A 16,859-nucleotide genomic window follows, 5' to 3' on the forward strand; every position below is an offset into this window, starting at 1 on the left:
GAATTGCTTGGAAGACATTGACTAAAAATTCTTCCCCCTTTGAAAGATTGGTCACACTTCCTTATCTTTCTGTGTTTTAATTCTTCCAGAGTTTGAACATATCTTAGCAATAGTGGAGCAATCACACAGCCATTTTCCTCTGTTCTGTTTAAGTTAAGGACTTACTAAATCCTCTTTATAAATCATGGTATCTCCAGTAAGGGCATACCTCTTTTTCCTTTGCAGCTCGATGTAAAAGATTTGGAAGAAGCAATCTGTCACCTTCATATGCTGCAAAGTTTCCAGAGGAATTATAAGTCTTCATCTATTTAAAAAGGGCTGATGCTTCCAGAACTGTAATGGTTTAATATTTATCAACACACATCTAAAGATTGCTTAGAACTTTTCTGCAAATGAAGTAAGTAATGTCAGCGTTTTCCAATATCCTCTCTATAAGGTTCTAAGGGGCCTATAATTGGTTATGGCGTTCTGTTTGATCATAGTTCATCTAATATACACAGATTTACCCCTAAGACTGTAGATGAAGTTTCATTTTCTGAGTGAACCAATCTAATATTTTATTACACCAAATCCAGCCTAAAAAGGTTGATGGTTTTCCTGGTTGAACAAGTTTAGTGGTCCTACATAAGGATCATAAAGGATGAACATCACATTCAGTACAGGGGAAGAAATGGGACTGCACAATGAGGATAGGGGAGTGAAAGAAATGTGACCAATTCTTTCAGTGACAACAGCTGCTAATGTTGGTTCAGCTGTCCTCTTTAAATACCTTTGCAGTTGATTAGAGTATCTATGTTATAAACTCCTAATAAACATGGCTGCATGGGCTATTCAATAGAGACCAGGACTGAATCAGCAACACAGAGCAGAACTGAGGAGTCCGCCTCTGAAATCAAAACTGAATAAATACTTTAATGTTACATAATGGCTTAGTTAACATATAACTTAGAAAAAGCTTGAAATGTTGCAATGGCCTAGTTCTGGTATTAGATATCTTTTTGCTGTTTGCATTAAAAAATGAAAAGTAAAACAATTAAATGGGGCTAAGACACAAGCTTTTGAACTAATTGGTTTATATGCACTTATTTGAGACTTCTTAGGGCTCAGCTATAACTTCTGTAAATATTCCAGCTACAGAGAGCACGCCTTACCTCAGGGTGGCACGATTTGAGCATGACTTACCATTCACTTACACTTCCTGAACCTGACAGTGATTGCACATGGTTTGTACTGTCATGACTCTGCAATTCTGGGCAAAGAGCCACACAATACTACTGGCTCAGAGAAGTTCTGCATTAACATAAAGTTTGTCTTTTAACAGGTGTCCTTAATATGATAATGTGCCTCAGCTAATTCAGATTTTTTTTTTTTTTCTGTTATTTGTTATATTTGTTACGAAGATGTTTCTTTTTTGGATTATGTTGTCACTATGTTGAACCAGAATCCCAACTCGAAGAAGGAGTAATACCCAGACTTGGGGAGCACCAAAAAAAGTAAACTGCTGCAGGAAGTTAAAAAGTGCAGATTAGGATAACTACTTTTTTAGCTTGGAAATGAGGAGTGAGGGGCGACCTATCAATGCATATAAATATCTGAAGGGAGGGTGTCAAGAGGGTGGAGCCAGTTTCTTTTTAGTTGCGCCCAGTGACAGGACAAGAGGCAAGGAGAACAAACTGAAGCACAGGAGGTTCTGGATGAATATGAGAGGGCACTTCTTTACTGTGAGGGTGACAGAGCACTGGAATAGGTTGCCCATAGAGGTTGTAGAATCTCCTTCTCTGGAGATATTCAAAACCCACCTGGATGCCCTCCTGCACAATGTGCTCTTGGTGATCTTGCTTGATAGGGGTTTGGACTAGGTGATCTTCAGAGGTCTCTTCAAACCCCAACCACTCTGTGATTCTGTGACTTTACAGCTCACAGCAGATAGGAATTGCTGATTAGAAACAGTATGCTTTAAGTGGAAGGAAGACGATAGCATCAGCAACTACTGAGCGCAGAGACTGGGACAGGACTAATCAGTGGAGAAGAATGAGAGAAAAGAACTGGAATAACAGCGTAGCACTGAGAGGGGGAAAAAAAAAAAAAAAAAAAAAAAAAAAAAAAAAAAAAAAAAGCAAGTAACTAACCTTTTCCTAAACAAGGCAAGTGTTCTAGGGAGACAACAGTGACTTTAAATATTCTAAAACAATATCCTAATGCATATGCTTAGGAACTAGATGATTAAACCTGCAAAAGAAACCATAAATCTTCATTCTGTGATTTTCAGTGTTTCATCTTGTTTGGGTATAAAATGTAACAGCTATCTCAGAACCTGTAATTAAAATAGCAGTATAGAATGATGGAGGAAGCTGAGAAACCTCAGACGCTAATAGCAATTCCCTTGGTGTGTTTTAACATAGCAAGGACTCATAATTTTTTGTCATGATAACCATTTTTTTTGAAGAACAATATGGCAAAATATTAACTAATTGATGAAAAAAGCAAAAGAAAGTTGGAATCTCCATAGTACCTGTGAATATAGTGTCTGAAAAGTTATATGGTTTCTTATTACACCCACTCTTGTAGAACACTCTGTTTGTTACATACAGGTTAATCTGAAATGTGCATCTTGCTTTTCCAATGGACACTGAGTTAATTAAGAGCAGTCTGTTAATTTATTACTGTAGTGATGAGAGAATTAGAGATCATCATCTTCTAATAGTGCTAATATATTAGTCTTCCAAAGTGCAAATATTTAAAATGTATCTTCTCTCTACTTACGTTTACCAATTGCAAAATGGCATTATGCAACTCTGTCTTTGGCAATCTTTTTAAAAAGCTGGAATAAGTAACAGGTCAACTCACCTTTACTTTTTTACCAGATTAAGGTTAACATAAACCAGAAACAGTGTTTCTGAAAAATGAGGAAAGGGAAAGAGCACAATTGCACTTCCTCATCTGAGTGACAACTGTTTTTTAAAAGTGTGCCACCACAGTAACTTCTGACATGTGACCATGAGAAACTTCCAGAAACAAAAAATGTGACCTCCTCACTGCTCCAACAGAAAAGCTGCCCTCTGTTGATCAATATCAACTTTAGAATAAACTTAAAAGACAGAAATACGGTTTTCTAAAGAGATAGTTTAGGCTCATTTGTAGGAAAAGCACTGACCAAGGAGTGTTGACTAATCCCCTATCTTCTTGCCTAAGCATTTTTAATCAAGATAAGGAATACACACTGTTAAATGGAACTTAGTACTCAGGAGCTCTTAAAGTAATAAAATACAAAAGCAGTAATGAAATACAAAAAAAATAGATTCTTTCTTCTTCCCTGGTCATACCTCATGTATTATCCTTTAGTCAAACACACACACAGGAAAAAGAATGATGCTCAGGTCATCCGTTATTAAAAAGCAGATAGCAGCACCTGTAAAATTCTATTCTGTTATGAACTTCTGACCAACACCAAATAATATTTGTCTTTTTTTTTTTTTTTTTTCTTGCATTTTTTTATTATAGAGTAGCTAGAACACTCCAGTAATTTTGAAACAGAACATATTTGTTGTAGAAATGGAACAGGCAATGGATGAAGAGACCTGATTCAATTATATCAGTGTAAGAGACTTTAAAGCAGTATAATGACCTAAAAAAAGAGAGAGAGAGAGAATCACAGCTTTAAGGATTCTATTTCCCTCTAAAATAATTTTACTTTTCTGAGGTTTTAATCCTGTTCAGAACTCATATACATACAAAGTTGATAAACACAAAATACTCATGTTTCTCTATGCATGCCTTAAACCATTTTCATACATTTGTTTGCTGTCCTACGAACTATGAAGTAAATTATTCACTGCCAAATAATGCAAAACTGGTATTTCTTTTCAAGGTTTCATGAATTGGTCTTCATAATCTTTCTGCTTAAGAAAGACCCACTAGAGGCCAATGCACTCTCAGTCACATGATAGTACTTAGCAGAGAACTAAACACAAAACACTTAGCAAGAAAGTTAATATAAAATTTAATCTCCCTTCCCTGCCCTGTCAATCCAGTCGTATTTTCTATGCATTCCTCTGCCCTGCAAAAATTGTTTTGATAGTGGATTTAGAAACAGAACACTGTCTACAAACTACTTCCCACACTCTTGTTACAGGTTGAATAGATCTTAACCCACTTCCCAATCCTTGCCTTCTGATGAATATCAGTGTTCCTCTTCACTAGTTCTAGAGGGCTACAGGGAGCTAACGGGCCACAGAAATGCCACTTGGATGGACTGTAGGAGGGCCTGTGGTGGGAAGGGATCTGCCAGATCCTCTGGTAAGTAAACATTATCAGCATGTCATTAGGTCTGTGAAAGAACAGAATGTTAAACCTGAGTGTCACTTCATATTGATTCACAGATATATACAAATATTTCACCGATGAATACCGTAACAGTTTTAAAAATAATGATAAACAGTGTGAGAAACATTTGCTTTATACCTGTTTTTAAAAACAACAATTAAAAACATTATTTTAATTCTGAGAGTCTTTCAAGCTTCATCAATTTTGTTCTGGAACATGGCCAATATTTTGTACTTTTGGTTTATTCATGACTGCTGAATGACCCCAATTTTTAGTTAAGTACATAGAGAATTGGTAGTAAATGGAAGCTAAACTATGTCCTTTCATTAACAAAATACCCTTTTTACCTGTTTACACCATGAAAGTCTCTGAAGTTGAAATCATTACAGTCGTAGCTGTCCTTCAGATGAGGAAGTGTGATTGTGCTCTTTTCCCTTTGCTAATTTTTCAGCATTGTAGGTGAAATTTTGTTCTACCAGTGGTAACAACTTTAGTAAAACACACATATCTATGGACTTGATTATACTTTGACATTTGCTGAACTTCAGATAATGGACATGTAGACAGAGAAAGTATTAAAAGCTGCACTGAATTACAAACAGATAATGGGAAGTGGTGATGAAATCAACTAGGCAAGAAAGGGATTTAATATTTGTACATTTCTACTCAGGATAACAGGAAGGATACAAAATAAAATTTCAAATCCTTCTTCCTTCTGGCATAAACTATGCCAAACGGGGAGGAAAGTTACTTGCTGTAATAACAAGCTTGTCCTACAATCATTGCTTTGATACAGGAATAGCAGATGGGTGCTCCATCCTCCACACCATTCAGGTTTGGAGCCAGTAGGTACATTGCATGGCATCAGCGCAGAAATCAAATTATTCTAAAAGCTTTCCTTCAGTGCTTAAGCAGGGAGATGAGTGTAGCAGTGCTCTTCAGAGATTCTATACTCTACAAAATGTAATCAACTTTTTTTTTTTTTAATTATGTACTCTTATTTTTTCTGCTTCTTTTGGTTTCTCAGTTCTGTTCTTCTCTTCCCATTCCTTTTTGTTTTTCTTTGAAATTTTCTTTCAAAGCACCTTCCTCTTGCTCTATTATTTCCTTTGCTTCACCACATCTATCTTCTTTCCTATTTCCTTAAGTAAAACACCATTTTGAGACCCTACTAAGCACAACCACACACTTTCTATTTACTTTTATTATGTTTTTATATATCTTCCTACACAAATTACCTACTGTCTCCTTGCTCCTTTTTTTTTTTTTTTTTTTTTTTTTTTACTCTAATTATGTTGATCAAAATAATGGCACTAAACCACCTTCTTTTCTTCAGAACTGTTGGTTCTCTGCATGGTTCTCTATAGAAATAACTATAATCTTTGACTTTAAAGCATAAACTTTATTTTGCAAGAGTTAGGTCCTCAATCACTTGAATTTCATTCTTTGTAAAAACAGCTGTAAATTAACCACCAACCTGTCACGAGATAGATGAAAACAAGTATAAGTCATTCAAGAAATTCATTTGCAGCATTCCTCCTGCCCCAAGAGGAGGAGAGATTACAAGTCAGGATCATGCTACCACACTGGAGTAGACTGGTTCACAGCTTCCTAAACTGTAAACAGCATTTCTTGCCATTTGCTCTTAGGCTGCCAATTGCTGTAGTCTGGTAACTGTAGCGGTCAGGCTTGGCTGCCATGGGTGCCGCTGTGGCAACAGCTCTCAGGCCTAACCTGCATTTCATTTTGCCTTGGAGTAGGTAGAGGAAGGCAGTCCCTTCCGGAAATGATGGAGAAGGTCCTGGAATATTCAGTAAAGTCTTATGAAGTTTACCCAACAATATCTATGCCTTGTCAGCGTCCCACATATTTGTAAGCCTGACTTCTTATTTCCACACGTTCTCTGCCTCTTCCCTGGGCTTACCAAGTTCTTTGTGTGGATGCAGCAGCAAATAAACAGCAATGCCACAGAGTACAGTAAGCGTTACGATGTAGGGGTGTTTACAGCATTTGGACAAGGAGGCTAAGAACACTAGGGCCATAGGACATTAGGGAATACAGGACAAATAGGAGAGGAACACAGAATGGAATTACATGTACAATTCATAGCAGCTCATTTAATTCCTGTATAAAGTTGAAATATACTCATGTGACATCTCCCTCTGCAAGAACACCAAAAAGGGAAGGAAAAAAAGGTTATTTCCATCTACACAGCTGGATACTGTTAACAGTATTTTTTCTAAAGAATGTAGGAATTCCCAGAATGCCTTTTAAACTGGAAAGTAGAGAACCACATGGCTTAGCTTACTTTTATCCAGTTGTAGGGTGTGATTCTCTATTAAACAGATTTCTTAACAGTATATCCTGTATTAGGCAGAAACAACTGAGAAAAGTTTATTCTTTTGATTTATTTTTTAAACTTTATAAAGGGAGTTTGAGAGACAAACAAATGAAAAGCTGTACAGACTACAGACCTGTAAAGTAAAAAGGCTACAGATGAAAACTAACAGACGATGAGAACCACATAACCGTGGACAGCTTGAACTGATTACCACTGAAAATGAGAGATCTCCATTTCTCTTCTGTTCACCCCATGTGCCTAGTGCTTTTGTGATATCTCATAGCACTGAGAGGCCCCTTCTATGAGCTGAAATCTACAATCTTCTAATTTATCAGAAAATTTGGTGTTTTTTTTTTTTTTTTTTTTTTTTTCCCTTTAAATTGCTCGATTAATTAGTCAGTTCTGAGTGAGAGGGAGGTTTTACTGATCTCAGGAGCAAACTGTTCGCCTGACCTAAGCCATGTTAGCAGAAACACCCTGTATTCCACACAGATACCACCTACAGCTTGACACATTTAGGGGCAGATAGTTAATGATGGCCATGCACACTGTGAAAAGATCCTGCTTCTCTTCGGCTGTGTCTTTGAAATGCATAGAATATATGGTTCATTATAAAGCTATGCTTTTAAAAGCAAGGTATTTACGTGCAGCCCAACATCAAGACTTGCCTGTGTGTTATAGTTATCTTATTGTTTTATTCTAATTGGCTTACTTCTCCAGTGATACAGTTAAGCTACACACAGGGTTCCCTCTGTGCTTTATATTGTTAGTCTTGGGCCAAATGTTACTTGTTTACTGCAACACCAAATACCATTTTCCTAAATCTACCACCCCTGTTAACATTGCTTGCTTCTTTGTCACTCACTGTTTTCCTTCCCTTTTTTTTCTTTATACTAAAATATCCCATCAAGTACATTTGAGTGTCTGTTTGGAGCAGGTACTCTTCTGTACTGTAGCTGATGCAGTTCTTTTTAAATATTTATAAAGACTATAAAACTGGGTTCATTTTTTCATTTTTGCTATTCTTTTTAGCATCAGCGAAGCCCCTGAATTGCATGAAAGTCTATGGAAGAACAATTTGGCTCAATGCCTTTGACTTTCAGCTTTTAAGAGCCATTCTTTATTTCAGGCATAATGATTAAACCAAAAGAGACTGATTGCACAGAACTCATCAGAAATTGAAAAATGCAGATCAGCTGGTGCCATAGCTCACAAAAGAATTAAAAGACAACATTGCATGACCCAAAGCATTTCACCATCTGTACTTTGCAACACATGGAAGAGCACACTAAAGCGATAAAAGGGATACAAAGGAGAAAGAATAAAAGGCATGTTAGCTGTGGCTCAGCTGGAAAATAATACTGCTAGTAGCAATAGGCTCTGAAATCAAATGATGCATTTGCTTTTTTAGAAAATCAAATAGAAGGTATGAACATAGTAATACTTATTTAGCAGTCAGAGTTTTCAAAACCTGCTTAGCCAGCTGGCTTGCTCGTTTTGAAAAAAAAAATAAAAAAATTCTAATTTGATGTCCTGCTCCTATAATTAATTTTATGATGTCCTAAGATTTTCATCTGGTTAAAAACTTAGAAGCTATGCAAGCTATGCAAAGCCCTAATAGAATGCGTTTGTTCCAAACCTAAAAAACAGCTTGTGCATTTTAAGGTTCCAGATCTGTTAAAAGGAAAGTTATGCGAACAAGGTTTATTTCCATCAGCACACTGTATATAAAACTCCCTCTTCTCAAAACCTCTTCTTGGAGAGTAATCAAAGAAGTAATCCAACATTGTGCCAGGATTTTTATTTATTCTCATGACAGAGGAACTGTCTTCTGCTTTGATCTTTCTGAAGATCTAGTGGGAATTTAGAGCTGAACTGGTATTCTGTCAGACTTTGCACATTTGGGTGAAAAGGTAGAAATGCAAGGGAATTAGGCTGATGAAAGACTTTCATTTTTGGTGGAACTTCTGACCCTTTCTTATCTTTCCTTGGATGACCTCTGGATTGGAGCTCTCACTGATGTCATTCAAGTCAAAAAGCCTTGAACTATTGTCTCCTAAAATGTCATCGTTACCCTGGGCAGATATTTGAAAGTTCCTTAATGTCTTAAAAAACAATGCAGAAAAGAATCCTGCTCTTTGGAAATGTTGTATGTTGATACATGTCACATGGACATATGTCAGGTTAGTATATATAGCAGGTTAGCATATATATTCCACCACTGCACTGGAGGGTGGAGAGGGAACAACTCCCCACCCACCTCACAACTCACTGGCATTAAAGAGATCTGTTCTCTGTCAGTACCAAATCGGCATCTGAGGGGTCGCGGTCTGTTCTCGGGATTGGGAGTTCACAAAAATTAATGCGGTTGAAAATATGATATGTGGTGGGTATACAGAAATACAATAATAATTAAAAAAATCATTATAAGCTGAACTTTTAAAGTGCTGTCAGAAGAGAAAGATCATAAAAAAGATTTTCAGGAGTGTTCATATACTTTAAAAACAGTGTTTACAATGTAACCTCCTACTGTCTGTATTTCCTGTTGTAACTTGTAAATCAGGTATCAGCCTCCAACTTGTGCTTATTCCTATAACTGACTTTAGTATTTTACAGTTAACACTTTCTGTGTGCTTTTAATTAAAAATAAGTAAAAAATAATATATATATATAAAGTAATAATAATAAAAATACCAAGACGATGATAACACTATACACATGCCAAAAACTTTACTACCATAATCATTGTTTGAGTCCAGTATAGCAAGAGTTATTCTTATCTGTTTTACAGATAGAAACACCGACAAAAAAAATGAGTTGTGTCAAATGAAGACAGTAAGAAAATTTTGGACTTCCTCGGGTACTGTGATCTTGTATGCATTGTTATAGCACTATTAGTGGGAGGGTTAACTGAATCTAAGCACACCAAAGGCCACATGAAATCACCTGTGAGGCCAAAACGACGTACTTATCTTGAATATTTGCTTGGTTGATATGTTCTCATATCATGTTGCTTCTCACAGTTCTGACAGCATCAGTGCTTTGAATTTCATTCATCTATATGAATGATATATATATATATATAAGTGAAATGAAATTCATCTAACTGTATATATATGAATGGAATTAATACCTTTGCAAGGATTATATACATCTACATAAGAAATGAATTCCACATATATATATATCCTTGCAAAGATTTCTGTAAAGAGTTTTAAAAACTGAAAGCAAGGAAAAAAAGGAATATTAAATTAAAATCAAGACAAAATTTATGTCAGTGTTCAATTACATTGAGTTAACTCTCAAAATCATTAGCCTTTAAAACTTCAAATGTAATAAGATTTATCCATTTATCGTTAATTCTAACTACTTATAAATCACACCTTAACTTATTTACTAAAGGATGCTACATATTTAAGCTGAAGCTAGTTAAATGTTTGACTACTGTAACCAAATTATCTTGTTTGAAACAAGATCTCAAAGTCAAAAATGAGATTTCCCGCTTTGTAATCTCTTCTTCTAAAGTCACTAATCTTTTATGCCTCCCTATAAGGCAGTATACTTCAGAATCTAAGCGAACAATTAGAAATATGCCAACTTTTGTTTAGTACAGATTATCTATATTTTCCAGTTTATCAAGAATTTTAAAGCTAGAGCAAATTCTAGGAAACAGTATTCTGAGGCAATGCTTAGAGCTGTATACACTTGGTTAATTTTTTTTCCTTTAAAGTTGTTCTGTGCAATGAACCAAAGGGAACGCTATTTCAGGTACTTCTTGTATTATTGCATAAAGGGCAATTAAAACAACAACAACAAAGATATAGAATAAGAAATACAGATGATGGGAATGTTTATTATTATTATTTTACAATAGGCCTTCTTGATTTCTACATATGATCACAGGAGTACTGGACTTGTCTTCAGACTGACTTTTCTTGTAAGTCAGCTTGTGGCAGAGTCCAGGTCTGTCACATTCTGGGTCTTTTTCAACGCAAAAAATGCTAAGTTTGATGACCATTCCCCGGGTCAAGTCAGCAGCCGTCTTTCAATTGCAGAAAATTTCCAAATTCATAGTATCTTCTTACTTTCTTACTGCTTTTGAAAAACAAACAAACAAACAAAACAAAACAATCAAGCAACAACCATACTTAATCCAATGCAATTTATCTTCATGGTTTCAAATCACATTCAGCAGAAGATAGATTAAATTTGATTTGTAGCTCTTTCTTGGTATCCTGGTGCCAATACCTCTGTAGTTAGTGTGTTAGTGTCTAGTGTTTCCTCTCAGCTCCTCTGTTAATTTTCTGGTGCAGAGAAATATGTTTCAAGACAATAATGAATTTTTTTTTTTTAAAAATAACCAAACAAAAAAACAAAACAAACAAACCCCAAAACAAAACCCCAAACCCCTTCCATTCACTGGTCCCATTATACAGGATAGAGTTCATTTCTGGATGATGGCTTTATGAAGGAACCTAATTCACTTTTCTTAATTTAGCCTTCAAATCAGTTATCTGCAAGAAAGTACAGTGATTGTTAAATGCCACTAGTTTGCAGGTTCATCTTTGTCAGAGTGTAGATATCCAGTAAGTTTAACTTATTGCTTCTGTGGAAGCAGTTAAGATTACTGGCAGAGCTATAGTTCCTTTCTGTTGTCCCAGTCTAATCAGAGTAGTCATTTTTGGTGTGGAAGAAAAGTTGTTCATGGCTTTTGAACAAGATGGAAGATAAAGACTGCCACCTACTGCATCCTGAAAAAAAAACACAGTCTACATACAACAACATAGAACATGCTGGCAGTCCCGCAACGGATCAACATAAGCAAACAGGGCAGAACTTTCTCTCCTAAGAGATGTTTAAAGCTCTGAAAAATAATTATTTTCTTTCGGCTGTCCTGAGTCCAGTGCTACAGCTGTCTCTGCCATCTTCCCAGTAAGAACGGTTTGGTTTCCTTGCTGTTCTTAACTAAGTGGGACAGGCCAATTACATTGAAAATGATTCCAAATTATAAATAATAATAAAACATGTCTTTTCCTATATTTCCTATATTAATGGATATTGGTATCAACAAATCAAAGACAGCAGGTATAAAGTACCTTTGTGAGATACTTAATGACAATATGTATTTGCTTCTTTTTTAGGGTAAACATGTGTACATTTGTTCTTTTATTCATTTACAATGAAAGGAAAACAAAAACAAAAACAGCATATTTTTTCATCCTTGTCTGAATATTCATCTTCACCTTGTCATTATACTGGGCATTGTCTTTTATGCATATAAAACTCTCAAAGCTGAGTGAAATCGTAAGGATGCTGATGAGAAAGTGGGTGGATATTGTGAAAACTTTGACCTAAGGCTATTAAAAATGTAACAGACAACTCACAGTAATGAAAGAAACACAATTTCACTGGCACATAGGGGAGATAAGATGACCTGATTACATATTTTTAATCTCTTTATCGTACTATAGTACAATCAAGATTCTTGACCATCTGTCCAATCATGATGGAAACTAGCATGAAATTTTTCATAAAAATGACAGCAAGAGCATGAACAAAGAAAAGAATAATCTGGTATCACCAAATAATAAAGTGTTTTTCAACTTTTGCTGTTGGATACTAATGAACCTTGACTGCTTGTCACACCACCCTACAGTCAGGATCTTTTAGATTCCTGGCAGAACAAGGGCTGGCCACAGGATTATGGTTTTTAAAAATCTATTTGTACATACAAACAAACAAACAAACAAAAAACAATCATCATAGCTTATTATCTATGATTTCTTAAGTAGTTCTTTTAGGTACTTAAAGTAGCTTGTAGTTGCACAGAATTGCTAGCATTCTCAGCTACATGCACTTTTGTCATCTGAACCCTCTGCAGATTGGGTAAAAACCTTATAAATCAGCACATGATTCAATCATATTGTATCCCCCAGACTCGGGCTTTACATAAAACAACATGAGTCACTCACTCCATCCTGGGACGGAGGAAGAAGAAAACTGTGGAGGTATCCTTGGCAACTGTGTTTTGCTGTCCAGCAGCAATTCCTGTCTAAGGACCATTTAGGGCTGGTGGCTACTGGAATTTATGGACAGAGCTCCCTGTGTTGTTTGGCTTCCCTGTTCCAATGTTCACCGTCCCCTGGCAGACAAGCACCTGGGTTTTGATAAGGCAGATGGACTTTGCCACTGTCAGTGAGTGCCCCACACCCGTTCTGGGTAACCCATTGCTTGAGTCTCTATGACACTGTTGCCCCTATCACCTCAACAATAGGTATCCCCACACCCTGGGGCCAGAGACGGGGAGAGGAAGAGGGTCATGGGTATACATTAACAGCCTGCTTACATATTTTGAGTATTCGCCTTATTGTTGGTTATGCTAGCCATGTTACCTGGGGCCAGGAGAGGGGCATACTAGGCACACTGCTCTGAACCAGCTGGGAGACCAGAATGTGGATCTCTGCGATTTGATGCCTGAGCAGATTTGCAATGTGCTGTTCCATCACCATGACTATGCACATCCCCACAGGTATCCTTTAGTTCACACATGTAGCCTCCCTATTTAATCCTGACACTTTTTCCTCAAAAAAAAAAAAAAAAAAAAAAAAAAAAAGACCAATTGGCTGAAAGGAACACTGTCTGGATAGGTATGATTTTTCATGAAAAAGACCAGTGTTATACACAATAAAGTTCCCTCTATATTTAATACAGAATGTCAAGAATAAATATAATAAAAATAAATACCAAATGTGAATTCTCAACTCTGAAGTTGTACACGAGGTGGTGGCAGTGGCTGGTGAGTGTTCAGGACGCCATGGGTCATGTCCTTCTGGGAGTAATTCCAGACTCACAACACTCCTACTTCATAATGGTTTACATTTGAAGGCCCTGAATAGGGACCTGCTAAGTTTGGATCAACGGCAGAGGCCAATGGGATGTGGTTCAACATGGCTAAGTGTCAGGTCCTGCACTTTACAGAATTACAGAATCACAGAATCATCTATGTTGGAAGAGGCCTCCAAGATCACCGAGTCCAACCCCTGACCTAACACTAACAAGTCCTCCACTAAACCATATCCCTAAGCTCTACATCTAAATGCCTTTTAAAGACCTCCAGGGATGGTGACTCAACCACTTCCCTGGGCAGCCCATTCCAATGCCTAACAACCCTTCAGTAAAGAAGTTCTTTCTAATGTCCAACCTAAACCTCCCCTGGTGCAACTTTAGCCTGTTCCCCCTCATCCTATCACTGGGCATGTGGGAGAATAGACCAATGCCCACCTCATGAAAGCCTCCTTTAAGGTACCTATAGGGTACCTATGGAGCGATGAGGTCGCCCCTGAGCCTCCTCCTCTCCAGACTAAAAAAACCCAGCTCCCTCAGCTGCTCCTCGTAAAACTTATTACTCAGACCCCTCACCAGCTTCGTTGCCCTTCTCTGGACTCGCTCAAGCACCTCGATGTCTTTCTTGTAGTGAGGGGCCCAAAACTGAACACAGTACTCGAGGTGTGGCCTTGCCATAGCTGAGTACAGGGGGACAATCACTTCCCTAGCCCTGCTGGCCACAATGTGTCTTATACAAGCCAGGATGCTGTTGGCCTTCTTGGCCACCTGAGCACACAGCTGGCTCATAGTTGCTGGCTCATTAGTGGTGACTAAAGTTGACTTTAGTCACAACCCCAGGCAATGCTACAAGTGTGGGGGAGAGTGGCTGGAAAGCTGTGCAGAGGAAAAGGATCTGGGGCTGTTGGAAGATGCTTGCTTGAACATGAGCTGGCATTGTGCCCAGGTGGCTAAGAAGGCCAATGGCATCCTGCCTTGTATCAGGAATAGTGTAGCCAGCAGGGCCAGGAAGGTGATTGTCCCCCCGTACTCAGCTCTGGTGAGGCTGCACTTCAAGTACTGTATTCAGCTTTGGGCCCCTCACTATAAGAAAGACATCGAGGCATTGAAGCACACAACAATCATTGAGTCCAACCCCTGCCTCCACACAGGTCTACCCAAAAATTCAGACCATATGTCTAAGCGCATAGTCCAAATGCTTCTTAAGCTCCAACCAGCTTGGTGCTGTGACTACATCTCTGGGAAGCCTGTTCCACTGTGTGACCACTCTCTCGGTCACACAGGGGTCACCTTTTCCTGACATCAGCCTGAATCTTCCTTGTCACAGCCTGACTCCATTCCCTCAGGTCCTAATACCTAATGAACCAGTGTTTATCAGCTACAAAGTTCCATACATGAAAAAATTTCCAAAACACTGAGATATAAGCTTACATACTGCTTTCAAAATGAAGACACGATGACAAAGACAGAAAAATGACAAAAGATACATTGTTCAGGAAAACTTTCATGTTCCCTCTGTAGCCAACACAGCATATTACACTATTGAATTGCACACTATTAATTAAGCATACAGTCTATAGAAAGTTTCAGCCAGGATTACACCTAAACAGCCAACTTTCATGTTCGTACTTACAGCTCAGTGTTGTGTAATAGCAGCGGCAGCAACCTGCGCTCTAGACAGTAGCATCAGGAGCATGGCAAAATCAGCTCCTCTGCCGTGGGCTTGAAGCACTTTACTTCCTGGTATTTGCTGCCATCTCATGCCTTTTAGTTAGTATTGCAGTGGAATTCTACCAGGGAACTTTTTTTGCGTCAAAACCGGCCGTATCTTTAGATGGCTGTGCTACTGACATATTAAGCAAACACATTGCTTACAATTCTGAAAACGTTTCCTGGTATTGTTCCTGCACACTGCAGAAGTAACCTACATTGAGGAAGAAAAATGGTGTATTCTGAACTAGTTGTGTGGAATACTGTGCTGTGCCAGTTCTGGGCTTCCCAGTAGGTGAAAGACATTGGCATATTTGAACAAACCCTGAGGAAGGCTGCAAGATCATCCAGGGACAGAGAATATGACGTGAGGAGAGACTGAGGGGGGCTCGGTGTGTTCAGCCTGAAGAAGACAAGGCTTCGGACTGATTTCGGCAGGTGGGCAGCAATCCACCTTTGCCTAGAGAGAGAACACAGAAAAGGCGGAGCTATGCTCTCCTTGGAAATGCACAGTGATAGGCCAAGACAAACAATACAGGAATTTCTGATTACATTAAGAAGGAAAACAAACAAACAAACAAACAAACAAACATGAGAATGGGTCCCAGAGAAGTCGTGGAAGACAAGCTTGTAACTTCCTTGAGTAGAAAATAACTACTCAAACAGAAGTGGATTCCAGCATCAGCCAAATGGGGTGGAAGACAGGTAGTGTGTACACGGACATACAGGAGAAAGGCCATTTTTGTGGTTTGATTTCCTGGAACATCTTTTTGGTAGCATAATTAACTCTTACACCCATATATGAGATGGCTGACCCAGAAATTCAGGTCTTTTTACTAAGTCCAAAGGGCTAGAGAAGCCTATAGTATGATATCAGAAGCTTGTGCTGCCTGGATATTGAGCTCACAACTTAAAACAAAAAGAAGGGAATTTAGGAAATTCATCCTTTATTTCTCAGTGTCTGTGGTCACACAACTAATGTTTTTGTTGCTAGCCAGCACTCACCTAAATGCACAGCCCAAAACATGAAAGGCAGGAAGAAAGTGCAGAAAAGATTGCTTAAACCTCAGTGAGATAAAAAATATTCCTCATGCCCTAGAACGTCAGCAAACTCATGGGTACTTTAAGATGAGCCCATTAAAGTAAAGAAGGTGATCAGTGAGTTGGAAATTTCTCATTTCAAGTTGCAAATGGGTAAAATCGCACCTCAGAGTGGCATTGGAAGGGGCTGCCCGGGGAAGGTGGTGGAGCGACCGTCCCTGGGGGTGCTTAAGGAAAGGTTGGATGAGGTGGTTAGGGACAGGGTTTAGTGGGTGACATTGGTGGTGAGGCGATGGTTGCACCAGATGATCTTGGAGGGCTTTTCCGAACTTACTGATTCTGTGAAAGCACTGTGCTGCTCTAATAAAGGTAAGGCACTGACCTAGTGACCACGCATGGCTACGCAACTTTTGAAGAAGGCCCCGTGTCCTTCTTCAGAGGTATTAATATTCTTTGGAAACACTGAGAGAGATAGTTTGAACCCACAACAGGACAGATGGCGAGGGGGGGGGGGGGGGGGGGGGCGCCACCACCTTCCCCCCGCCCCCCCGCCCCGCCGCCCGGACGCCCGACGGGCCGCCCCCCCACCCCCGCCCCCCCC

The 16,859-nt window shown here is 38.5% G+C and overlaps 1 long non-coding RNA gene across 2 annotated transcripts; it reads right to left on the minus strand.

Moving 5' to 3' along the window:
* Positions 1–10,497: 10,497 nt before the first annotated feature.
* Positions 10,498–15,210, minus strand: LOC118155943. Of its 2 annotated transcripts, none has more exons than XR_004746075.1 (2): positions 15,141–15,210; positions 10,498–10,756 (listed from the first exon to the last, which is right to left on the minus strand). It is a non-coding gene; the product is annotated as an uncharacterized LOC118155943 (long non-coding RNA). The 2 variants fall into 2 exon arrangements; XR_004746074.1 differs by having other exon boundaries at positions 10,498–10,759.
* Between the last annotated feature and the right edge of the window lie 1,649 nt (positions 15,211–16,859).

The sequence above is a fragment of the Oxyura jamaicensis genome, chromosome Z (assembly GCF_011077185.1).
Source record: "Oxyura jamaicensis isolate SHBP4307 breed ruddy duck chromosome Z, BPBGC_Ojam_1.0, whole genome shotgun sequence".
In the NCBI taxonomy this organism is placed as follows: Eukaryota; Metazoa; Chordata; class Aves; order Anseriformes; family Anatidae; genus Oxyura; species Oxyura jamaicensis.